Here is an 11,923-nt window from a genome sequence, read left to right as displayed (position 1 = left end):
TCATGAGGTTCATAGTTTTATTGCAAAATCACATTATTTTTAATAAGCCGAATAGAACTCAAATCCAATCCCTCATTTTGAAGCACTCTTTAATTAAACTCTCGACCTCTTTTTAATTCAAAGTGTGACTAATTATAGATCACTCTTAATTTGGTTGATTTTCCTAATCTAGTCATTAAACCATATTCTTGTTGATGGACGAATTAAAATTTGAACTATGATTTCTACTATTAACATAATAAAATATTCTAGCTTGAAGTTTAATTTATTCTCTTTGAACCAATATGGTTTAGGACCTCATTTTCTTACAACAAATTAATAGTTGTGCATTCTAAATTTTATTATTTTAAGGGTTTAGCACATCTAATAAATTTGTCTAGGCTTAACCTAAATAAATGCATTCAATCAAGCATAAACTAACCTTAGATAAATGAGTTGGGCCTAATTGCCATATATTTACATAAATATAGAAATTAAATTTGATTAAACGTGATATTTAACTTAGCAATTAATTATGGGATAATGTTGTGCTAGGTGTTATCAACTAATTTTAGGGTTCTCTATGATGATATCTAATTCTAAAAATTGATTATATGTCATTATGGTTGTAGTTCCCCTACCCGACTCATCCTTTATGAGGGGATGTGATAAACATTTTTATATTTGTGCATATTCTGATATCTCTTGTCTCATTCTTAAGACTAATAGTCTCTTTGATATTGATGAATTCATTATGATTTATGTTGATGAAGTTATGTCTTGGACTATTATGATGACCAGACTTATGTGTAGTGATCTAGATGCACTCATTAATCATGTATAAATTATATTGTTTATGGGACTATGATGATATCATGGTTGTGCTAACCCCACTTAATGATTACATTGGATGAGATGATGCTAGACATTTATATGGACAGTTGATACATGATGACTTATGTGGATGATTGATATATCATAGACTATTATTATGATGGTTTTACACTGATGATCTATATTATCTTAATTATTTGGTTCATATTGTTATGAGCTTATGATGGAATCTTGGTTATGCTAACCCTATTCCATGATTATGATGATTGAGTTGATGATATAATGATTGTGGTTGTCTTCTAGTGTATTTGTGTTATAGACAATGTCATACCACTCAATATGAGCATGATATGACATTGTGATTTTCTATCACTTGCCTAATTATTTATGATATGTATATGTTATTGCATATGTTATCTTGAGTTACTGGTGGTTGCAGGATTGCAGGTCCTAGACATCGACTCCACCTAGTCTCACAGGTCTGAGCGTGTCTTATCCCAATGACAAGTTGTTGGAGATGGCATAAGTTTCATTTCCTATACTCTAGGTCTTAGTTGATATCCTAGTCAGTCTAGTGTCTCAGTTGAGTTGTCTTGTGGCATCTTACAATGTGTTGTTAGACCCTTATATCGGGTTGCCTTGAAGTGTTGTGAGTAATTGATTATGTGATTAATTAATATTTGATTCGTATAGTTTATTAATGTTAAATTAAATTGATTTATGGTATAGTTTAGATATTTAATTATTATTGGTAATTTTTTTATTGAGGTTTAATATTTATTAATGTTATTTGATTATTGTCCATTTAGCTTTGATTTATTGGTTTAATATTATTTATTATTTAATGTTTATTGGATATTTATTTATTATTTATTTAATGTTTAACTATTTTATTTGTGGAGCTTTGGATTTATATTTAATTGGTGGCATTCATTTGTATTGCCTTTGATTCATTATTTATTTATTTATTTTATATGATTTATGATTTTATATTTAATTGTGATATTTATTTTATATTGACTTTGGTTTACTTGATTATTGGCTTTTGTATTTTTATTTTGCCCATGAGGTTATTTTATTTAATGGTTTTGATTTATTATGTCCTTTGTCGCTATTTGGTTAATCGATATAATATATTTACTACCTACCCTTTTATTTTATAGGTTGATTTTGTGGGGGTAAGTAATATTATTTTATATTATTTACCTCAAAACTATGCATGGTAGGTATAGGATATAGTTTTGGGGAATTTTCTGATTGGTGGGAATTTTTCTATAGTTTTGGTTTCAATTTTTCTTTATTGGTTTTCCCTGTGCGCGACCAAGGTTGGCTTCTCTAAGAATTTTGAATGTTGTTGGAGATTTTGGTTTCGATTTGGAGCTTGATTGGATTATAGAAGCTTGTTGGATTTTGGTTTGGGATTTCTGTTCAACGATTTGCCTTTTTGTTACTTCTTTTCTCCAGACCTCGGTTTAATTATCTCATTCACTGCAAGTTTTATTTTTAGAAAAGAATGTCTTCTCCGTGGCTGTGTAAAACTTGTTGCTAGTGAAAAATCTGGAGAAATATTATATGGTTATTAAATTAAGAATGTGTGTATTTCCATGGTGATTAGGGGCTTTGACAATTTATATTTCATTTGGAGTGTTTTGTCGTACTGTGAAAGGTATTGTGACTTTTCTAAGTTGTTCCTTGGCTCCATGAGAGTGATTCTAGTTTGAGAAGTGTCATGGTTTTTATGCTATTGAGTTTTAATGGTTTGGCATTGTGTGAATTCTAGAGTCTTGGTGGTATTTGTGAAGTTTTGGTTTCTTGTGTATAATTGGGAGTCATAATTATATTGTGAGTGAAGTAATTCTCTTGTTTGTGACTCTTATTTTGTAATTGGCTAAGTCCTTGATTTGTAGTTGGTCTTGTGTCTCATTTTGGATCGATTTGGGACCCTGATTGTGTCTTAGAGTAATTTATTTTTGATTCGTAATTGCCTGAATCTATTTTCTGTGTATTTTGGACTCTGGCATGTATGCGCTACATAATGAGTCATATGCGCTAAAATATGTGTCCTATGCACTATTATGGGCACTAGATGTGCGATTGTATGTGTTTTAAGTGTCATTTTGTTGTATCTTCTAATTTTGGACTCTGGCATTTATGCGCTAAAAGAAGTTCTCTATGCGCTAAAAGAAGTGTTCTATGCACTACGCTTTCCAATAGATGCGCTAAACTGCCCTGTTAATGGTAAATTTTAGGTTTTTAGCTTTTTGGGTTGGTTTTCTTGGTCTGCCCTTGTACCAAAGGCATTTGATGATTTCCTTGTGATTCTCATAGTCGATTATGCCTTATCTTTGGCTATTTTATTGTTGTACTTTACTCTAGCAAGTTGATATGCCTTGTTGTTGAGGATTGTTGTTGTTTAGCTCTAGCAAGTTGATAAGACTTGATGTTGAGGATGGTTTTATGTTGACTCTGGTGAGAGGACCAATGCCTCAATATTGAGGATTTTCTTATGCAAGGTTGAGAAAGAGGGATCATGCCTTTCTTTTGTCTATTGATCGGAGTTGGCTTATTGTTGAGGCTCTTGTTTCATCTTGTTGGCATTGTGGCATTGGCCTTGTTCTTATTGTATTTGTATATGTGTATATCTATGATGTTGTTGTTGATCCTCCTTGTTGATGTTGTTATTTGTGTTTCACCCTAAGGTCTTGGTCTATGGATAGGGAGATTGGGATCTTGCATGTGATAAACATAATAATTTGCAAGTGATAAACATAATAATTTTATTTGCATGTTATTTGTGTTTCACCTTTAATTTGTAAGTGATAAACATAATAATTTTATTGGTGGGTTGGGTAATTAGGACTCACCTAATAAGAATAATAATTTGGTTTTGGCCCCACCTCATGGCCCTTGAGTAGAGACTTGGGATGAGTTTGGGAAGACCGTAGAGATGATAAACCAAACTCCCTTGATTGGCTCCAAGGTTGAGATGGTTCCACATGTCTATGAGGGAGTGGCTTGGCCCCTTTTATGTGAGGGTAGCATGTGATGACACTCTTCCCTACGTGTGTCCATGATCCTTATGCCTTGATTGTTGGTACGCCTTTGGGATTTTATTGCTTTTGATTTAGCCTCGTGATGTGATATGAATTATTGCTATATGGTTGTTTATCTTTTGTGGATGTCGTGTTGAGTCCCTTGGTTGTTAGGTGTCAGCCTAGGTCTAGAGTGTGAGTTGGAACCTCATGTTATCTCCTAGCACGGGGGGTGGTTCCTTATGGTTCCACATGGTCAGATGGTTTTATGCCTTTTTCCATTGGGATGTTCTTTGTAGGATGCTAGCGTGTGTGGATGTGGATTTATATCTTCTCTTCATGTGGATGGATCCTTGGAATGTAATCTATGAAATTGAGATTGAAATCATGTATTTAATATCATGAGAAAGATGTAATTGTAAAGAAAGATTATATAACTAGTATCTTGTGATCATATGTAATAGGACTTGTAGTAGGTTGAGATCATGATGAGTTGTAATAGATTATGATTGTTGTAAATGGATATTCATTATGTATGTGATTCTAGATTGGAAAGGAATTAAATGATCAAGTAAGGTGAATGGATCATCTTGTGTGTATCTATGGTTAGTAGTGGGAATGTTAAATGATCGAGAATTTCTGAGTGAAAGCACTAAATTGAAAATATGTTATTCCTTAATGTTGGTTATCTTTAGAATGTATTATGAATGAGTAGTTGTAGATTATAGGGTATTCTTAAAGGAAATGAATTTAGATCTACATTGAGTGATACCTTATGTGAGAGGAAGATATTATCATGCTAGATTGTTTTAAAGAGGGAATTAGGAACATTTGATTTGGTGCCTTAAAATGAATCCAAGAGTTAATGGGGTTAAGTAGGATTTGCATTCTCATGTTAGATAGGTAGTAATTGATTAAATACTCAATGAGATGGATAATTATGGTATTATATAATGGATGTGTGTTAGAGTATTCGAGTATTTACTTGATTAATTAAACATTATTTGTTTAATTATTTAAGTTCCCTTTATCTCTTTTACACTTAAGCTAACTTTAGGTGCATATAATTAATTATTATGTGCAAACCTAGCTTTTCCCTTTTAGGGTTTCTTGACCTATTAAAGGTTGAGTTCTTTCTTTTCATTGTATGAAGAAGGATTATTATTGACAATACATTTTGGGAGCATATTTTTCCTGTGTATTCTTTCCTTCTGTGATTTGCTTCATTGCTTCTCCTTGTAATAGGTTTTTCAGCTTGCAGAGATTATTTGGGCTCCTGTGGTGTTGTATTTTCTCAACTCCTATATGGTATCAGAGCTTCAGATCTGTAGCTACCTTTTCTTGTTTTGAGATTTTTGGCTTTGTAAGCAGATCTGGGGTTTCAGAAAGTTTTTTATGCACCTTGGGTTTGACCTTTTTTCCTGAGCACTTTGGGCCTAAACAAACCTCACCATTGTGCTCAGAAGGCCCAAAAACCCCTATGGTCATATAAAATTTGACCTATTTTGGTTCTTGAGCCTCTGGGAGAATTTTTTTTCTCAAATCCAGGGCGTACGACCCTGGCACACGGATTGAGAAATTTTTTTTGAATTTTGAATTTTTTTGGCCTTTTTACGGCATGCAGGCCGAATTTTTGCTTTTTAAAAAAAAATTATTAAAAAAACAGCAAAGAGCAAAAAATAGGGTTTTTAAAAAAAAAAATTATTTTTGGGAAAAGTTTTTTTTTGGGGGGGGGATCCCACGGTACGCAAGGTACCGTGGGCCCCCTGGCTCCGCAGACCTGGCCACCCTCGGGCCCCGTGTAGATGCTCCCACCGGTACCTGCACCCTCCAGCGGCCCTGCCGTCTCCGACCTCTGCTGGCTCCCGACGCCTCTCCCCACCGGCAGCGCCTCCGTCGGCCTCCCGCCCGCTGCAGCTCCTCCGCCCTGCCGTGCTCTGCCTCCACCGAGGACCGCCCGCCTCCGCCTGCTGCCAACCGCTGCCACTGCAGCTCCCGCCACCTGTGCCTAGCCGCAGCTCCCACCTGTGGCCCTCCGCTCCCCGCACCCCCAGCCTTCGCTCCCTACGGCCCCCAGCTCCCCGGCTGTCGCCTGCAGCCCTCGGCCTCCTCCCTGGCCCCCACCAGAAACCTCCCTGCACCCCAGCCTCCGCTCACCTCCGGCCACCGCCACCCAAAACCGCCGCCCAGCTACCAGGGAGACACCGCCGAGCCACTAGACCGCCATCGGAGCACCACCGGAGCGCCGCTCCCTGGCCACCTCCACCCAAACTGGCCACCAGACCCCTTTTTTGGCTTTTTCAGGGGGGGATTTGGTTTTTTGGCCCTATCTTGGGCATACGAAGTCATTTTTTTGAAAACGAATAGGCGTCGAAAATCTGGTTCCGAGGCCGACCTCATGGTGTTGGTATTTTTTTTCCAATTTTGCTGTTTGACTATGTTTTTTTATAGTCAAAGTGAGGTCTAGTTTTTGCACTCCGGGAGACGTAGAATGAGCATCCGAACTCCGTTTTTCAAAAAATTTATATTTTCGGAAAGCTTGTGTTGTGTACTTTCCAGAAATATGAGTTTTATTTCCAGATTCTGCTCCATGCATATTTTATTCAGTTTTTTGTTTTTCAGCACTCTGGTGGATATCGTGGTTGTTTCAGGTCCTGGGATCTCTTCTCTGAGTAGGATGTCTCTATTTTGGTTCACGTTTCTTTTTTCCAGTCTTCTTATCATTGTAGCTTGTATTTATGCAAACGCACTGAGATAAAGTGCCATCATGCATTGTTTACTTGGAATCTTGCATATCTTGTGTCTTGTTGTACATGCACTATTGATCAAGTGCCATGAGGGGGTTGATGTTTTCCTGTTGTTTGCCATCTTCCTTTGTCCAGTGAGTGTTCCTTCCACGAAATTCGCCTCATGATGATGTGTCTCAACACCTTTGATGTTCTTGGTTCTTCGTCATGCAGTTTTTTTGGCAATCCTTTTCAGTGTTCCTGTTCCTCTCCCACTTCCGCATTATGGGGAGGTTTATCCTATTGGTTCTACTGCTTCCGTGGTTTGATTGATCAACTCTTCAAGCTTTGGTTTCTCATGCCATCTATATCTTTGATTTCAATTATTTTTGCCTTGTTTGTCTCCTAATTCGAGTAGTGTCATTTGAGGGCACTCATGTAGATTATAGTCTTCTCTACTTGGTCATGTTCTAGTTTAGTGGATGTTCTTCAGATCAGCAGTTATTCTTCGACAAAGTTTGCAGGTTCTTCATGCTTTAGTGATATTCTTTTCCATCTCTTTTTGGAGTAGAGTTTTGTTCCCATGTGGTTTTCTCTATTTCTCCAGTTCATAGAGATTTCATTGTATTTAGGTACCTGATCAGGCCTTGTTGTTGGGACCCATCTTTATTGCTTTCAGTAGCTGTTCTAGGTTTTAGCTTCTCCCTAAGTCTATCTTAAGGGGGGGTGTTAGAGTATTCGGGTATTTACTTGATTAATTAAACATTATTTGTTTAATTATTTAAGTTCCATTTATCTCTTTTACACTTAAGCTAACTTTAGGTGCATATAATTAATTATTTTAATTAATTATTATGTGCAAACCTAGGTTTTCCCTTTTAGGGTTTCTTGACCTATTAAAGGTTGAGTTCTTTCTTTTCATTGTATGAAGAAGGATTATTATTGACAATACATTTTGGGAGCATATTTTTCGTGTGTATTCTTTCCTTCTATGATTTGCTTCATTGCTTCTCCTTGTAACAGGTTTTTCAGCTTGCAGAGATTATTTGGGCTCCTGTGGTGTTGTATTTTCTCAACTCCTATAATATGCTTATGTGTTGATGTTAATTAAGTAATGGCGTTGAAGTACCCTAGGGAATTGATAGTTGAGTAATGATATTACGCTTGTGTAATATGTTTTAATGATATGGTTATGTCTAAGATGTTTATGTTTTCTTGTAGATGATGATTAATGTATATGAGTATTGGTAGTTTAATATGTTTCATTAGTAGATGTTCGAAAAACAATGTATCTCTATTTGGTAGTTAGATTACTTTGGAGGGCATTACAATGGTTCACTTGTGTATCTATAGCCCCAATCCCCATGAGTATTAACCTAACGTTCTATGTTTTCCTAATCCGGTGCACATAATTGGATTTGATATTAGTCATTCATCTTGATCTTTACTTCTAAATTGATGTAAGGGTTGAAAATATGTAATTCCCACCAAAATACCCTAGAGAAATATAACCAACCAGCATGAAAATAGAGATAATTGAAAAAAATATATAAACTAATGCAACATATATAACTTAATAAACATATTCATTTAATTTGTTTCATTTAAACATACTCATAATCATCTTACAATCAATATCATAAGAACATAAGTACGCAAGCAAAAATAAACAACATCACATAGATTATCCTTTCCCTAGGGTATCTCAATGCCATTAATTAACATAGTATTCAATCATATCCATATCTACATTAATCTTGATAATAATTTCATCTAAGATCATCGGAATCATACGTTTAACTAAACTACAATGAACATTTGTCATCCTAATCCCACTTACCAATATTACTCAATTTACTTCTAAGACATAGGTTCATTTGAAGGCACCAAATCCAAATGTCCCTATTCCTTATTCCCAACCAATGATTAACCATTTTAAAATATCAATTCTATAGCATTCATTTCTCATTTCTAATGAAGGATTTCACACAAGACTAAAGCACGATTCCCATTTCAGTTACATGTGATACACATGTTACTATGCCAATTAACATCTCTATTCAACCATGAATCTCAACCATCAATTGTAAGAATAAGGGAACATCTAAGATACATTATATATTTCTCAAGAGTACTATAACACATTCTATACAAGAATCACAATCACAACCTACTATGTCGATATACAATTACATTTGATTACAATATATCCTCTTACATCGTTATATATAGTTTCCTATTCTACTAAAATGATACATCTTACAAAATTGTGTTTAATCCATAAGAATACATAACATGTTCTCTAAGAGACCAAGAATAAGCTGAAAAGTTAAGAATCCATATCCACGCACACAAACCTCCAATTAAGAGGACATCCTAATAGAAGAAAACATCAAACCACCTGACCATGTGGAACCGTAAGGAACCACCCCTCGTTCTCTGAAGAATGACATAAGATCCCACACACACTCTAGATCTAGGCTGACACCTAACTACCAAAGGACATAACCATAACCACAACTGAAAAAGCAACCAAATGAAAAATAACCCAAATCACATCACGAAGCTAAATCAAAAGCACAAGACATCTAGAGGCTCCACAACAAATCAAGGCATAAGGAACTAGGACCTACATGTAGGGAAGAGTGTCATTGCATGCTATCACCATAAAACAACAAAGGGATCTCTTGGGAACTCCATCCTAGCATCTATGATACTTATGCAGAACCGTCTCAACTTTTGAGGAAATCAAGGGAGTTTGGTTTGCCTGGATCTCCAAGGCCTTCCCAAAACTCATCCCGAGTCTGTACTAGCACTCAAGGACCATGAGTTGGGGCACACAAATCCATTTCTTATCTTATTAATGTGAATCATTGTACTACTCATCCCACCTAGGATTAATTTATTAAGTAATCACTTGTTTACTTAATAAACTCCCAATGAGATTTCCTGGCAGTCTAGACCTTGACACCTATCTCAAGGATTCTTTTGCGATCTATTCCTTATGACCTTGGAACTCACTTGGAAGCTCACTCCCCCAATCATGCACCTAGACCTTAGAGTAACAACATCCACCAATGCATAACATAAGGGCTCTCAATAAATATGACCCTAATATCTAGGGTTCTCATAACCAAATGATAATCAATATGGTTGCATATCAACAAGCCAATTGTCCATCCTCTCAAGGAAACATGGAAATCACAATATCCAATAAACCCAATAACATCATATATTCAACATGATCCCAATAATAACAACAAGGCATATCCATCTTTCTCATAAGCTAATATAGCACAAATATACGTCTTTCGTCAAATAAGCCAATCTAGAAAACATCACATAAGTCTCAAGAAGTCCCAAAGAAGCCTCTGGACTAACAAAAATTAAAACAAAAAGCCAAAATTGACTCAAGAAACCAAATACAACAATATAGCACATTCGCAAACTAGTTCAACACATTTGCAAAAAAGAACAACGCTTATGTCAATCAGATTAGCACATTTGATAGGCAAATTAGTGCATATGAATACCAAAACAATGCTTTTAAGTCATAGATTAATGCTTTTGTGAGAACACCGCATTTACTAAATACTACAATGCATACATATGACAAACTAGCGTATACAAAATATCAAATAGTTCATATATCAAATCATTTAGTGCATATACTCAGTGACGAAGAACTCAGAAAATAGAGAAGGAAATAAACAATTAAGGTATAAATAGATACAAAAGCATATCATGACTTCAATCACAAACTCATAGGGCAACAATCATCCTAGAACAAGGTGTATAATATAGCAAGGAATCAATTTCAAACCAAATATTGATAAGGCCCAACTTATGCACATCGACTCATTCTATCAACAAACAGTAATCAAAACCCCCAAACATTCTCGATAATGCAAGATGGGAGACTAATACAAGAAACAACAAGCATAAAGCTCCTTTATGACAACGGGTATTCAAAAATCTCCAAGGCAAAATGAATCTAATAATTCAAGGTTCACGACAAAGCATTTTCGAAAAGTTTCAGGTTACCCAATAACCCGAAAACAAATGAATACAAGTACAACCAAATGATTAAACCCAATACATGTAAATATTTCAACTCACGGAAAATTCAATCGTATTTACAAACACAGAGAAGACACTCTTTTTAAATAAAGATACAAAGAAGGTTAAATTTCCTCCACCCTGAAAAATAGAAGTTATGGAAGAACAATTTGTTGCAAAGAAACACAACCAATCCCAACTCTTTAGTCCACATAGAATTAAGCCTCAAGAAATCCAAGCCAATCTCCCAAAAGCCAAAGCAATTTACAAAAATTATTTGTCAAACAATAGTATTCAGAAAATTCTCTAGCCAAGCAACCCTCATGAAAAATCAAAAAGCCATATTTATAAAAATTAACCAAAAACTATACAAACTCTCCAACCAATCAAAATAATCCAAAATATTATATTTCTTACCAACCATTTAGAAAATCAATACAATAATAACATAAAATAATATAATTCCAATCTCCAAATCTCACAGCCAATAATAGAAGAGGGTAAGTGGGATAAATAATAAGTTAATAAGTGTGTAAAGATAAATAACAATAAAATGATAATTAAACCCAATAATTAAATAAAAGGGGATTAACAATAAAATAAATAACTCAAATAAATCAAATGCTCAACAAAATAAAAAGTCATAAAATAATATTAATAAATAATAACCTTCAACAATAATTAAATACACAATAATATATAACTATTAATATCATCCATTAATTTAATTTAATATCAATAAATTATATAATCCAATTAATTAATAATCACAACTCCTCAAAGCAACCCATCATAGGATAACACACAAAGTGCCACATGACACCAAACAATACAACTCTCAACATGACACCAAAACTGACAGGATACCAACTAAACCTAAAGTATAGAATGAGATCTCATGTCACCTTTGATCAACTTGCCATTGAGATAAATACACGCTCAGACCTGCAGAAAGAGGTGGAGTCAATGTCTAGTACCTATTAATATATATGTGTGTGTGTGTGTGTGTGTGCGCGCGCGCGCATGCGTGTGTGATCGCAGTAATAGATCATTCATGGCAAACATAGCATCATCATCACGTTTGATATAAGCATGAAATGAGATTAGAAAGATACCATCACACCAACATAAGAAAATATAAACCTTGCATGAATAATGAGTGCACATAAATCACCAAATATGAGTCCATCCTCCTAATAGTCCCAAATGCATAATCATTCATATAAAACCATTATGTCAACTGTTAAAATAATGTGTCTAGCATCAACGATACACATCTGAATCATAAATAGA

This window comes from Cryptomeria japonica, chromosome 1 (genome assembly GCF_030272615.1).
Source record: "Cryptomeria japonica chromosome 1, Sugi_1.0, whole genome shotgun sequence".
Classification (NCBI taxonomy): domain Eukaryota; kingdom Viridiplantae; phylum Streptophyta; class Pinopsida; order Cupressales; family Cupressaceae; genus Cryptomeria; species Cryptomeria japonica.
This window is presented reverse-complemented; position numbering follows the sequence as displayed.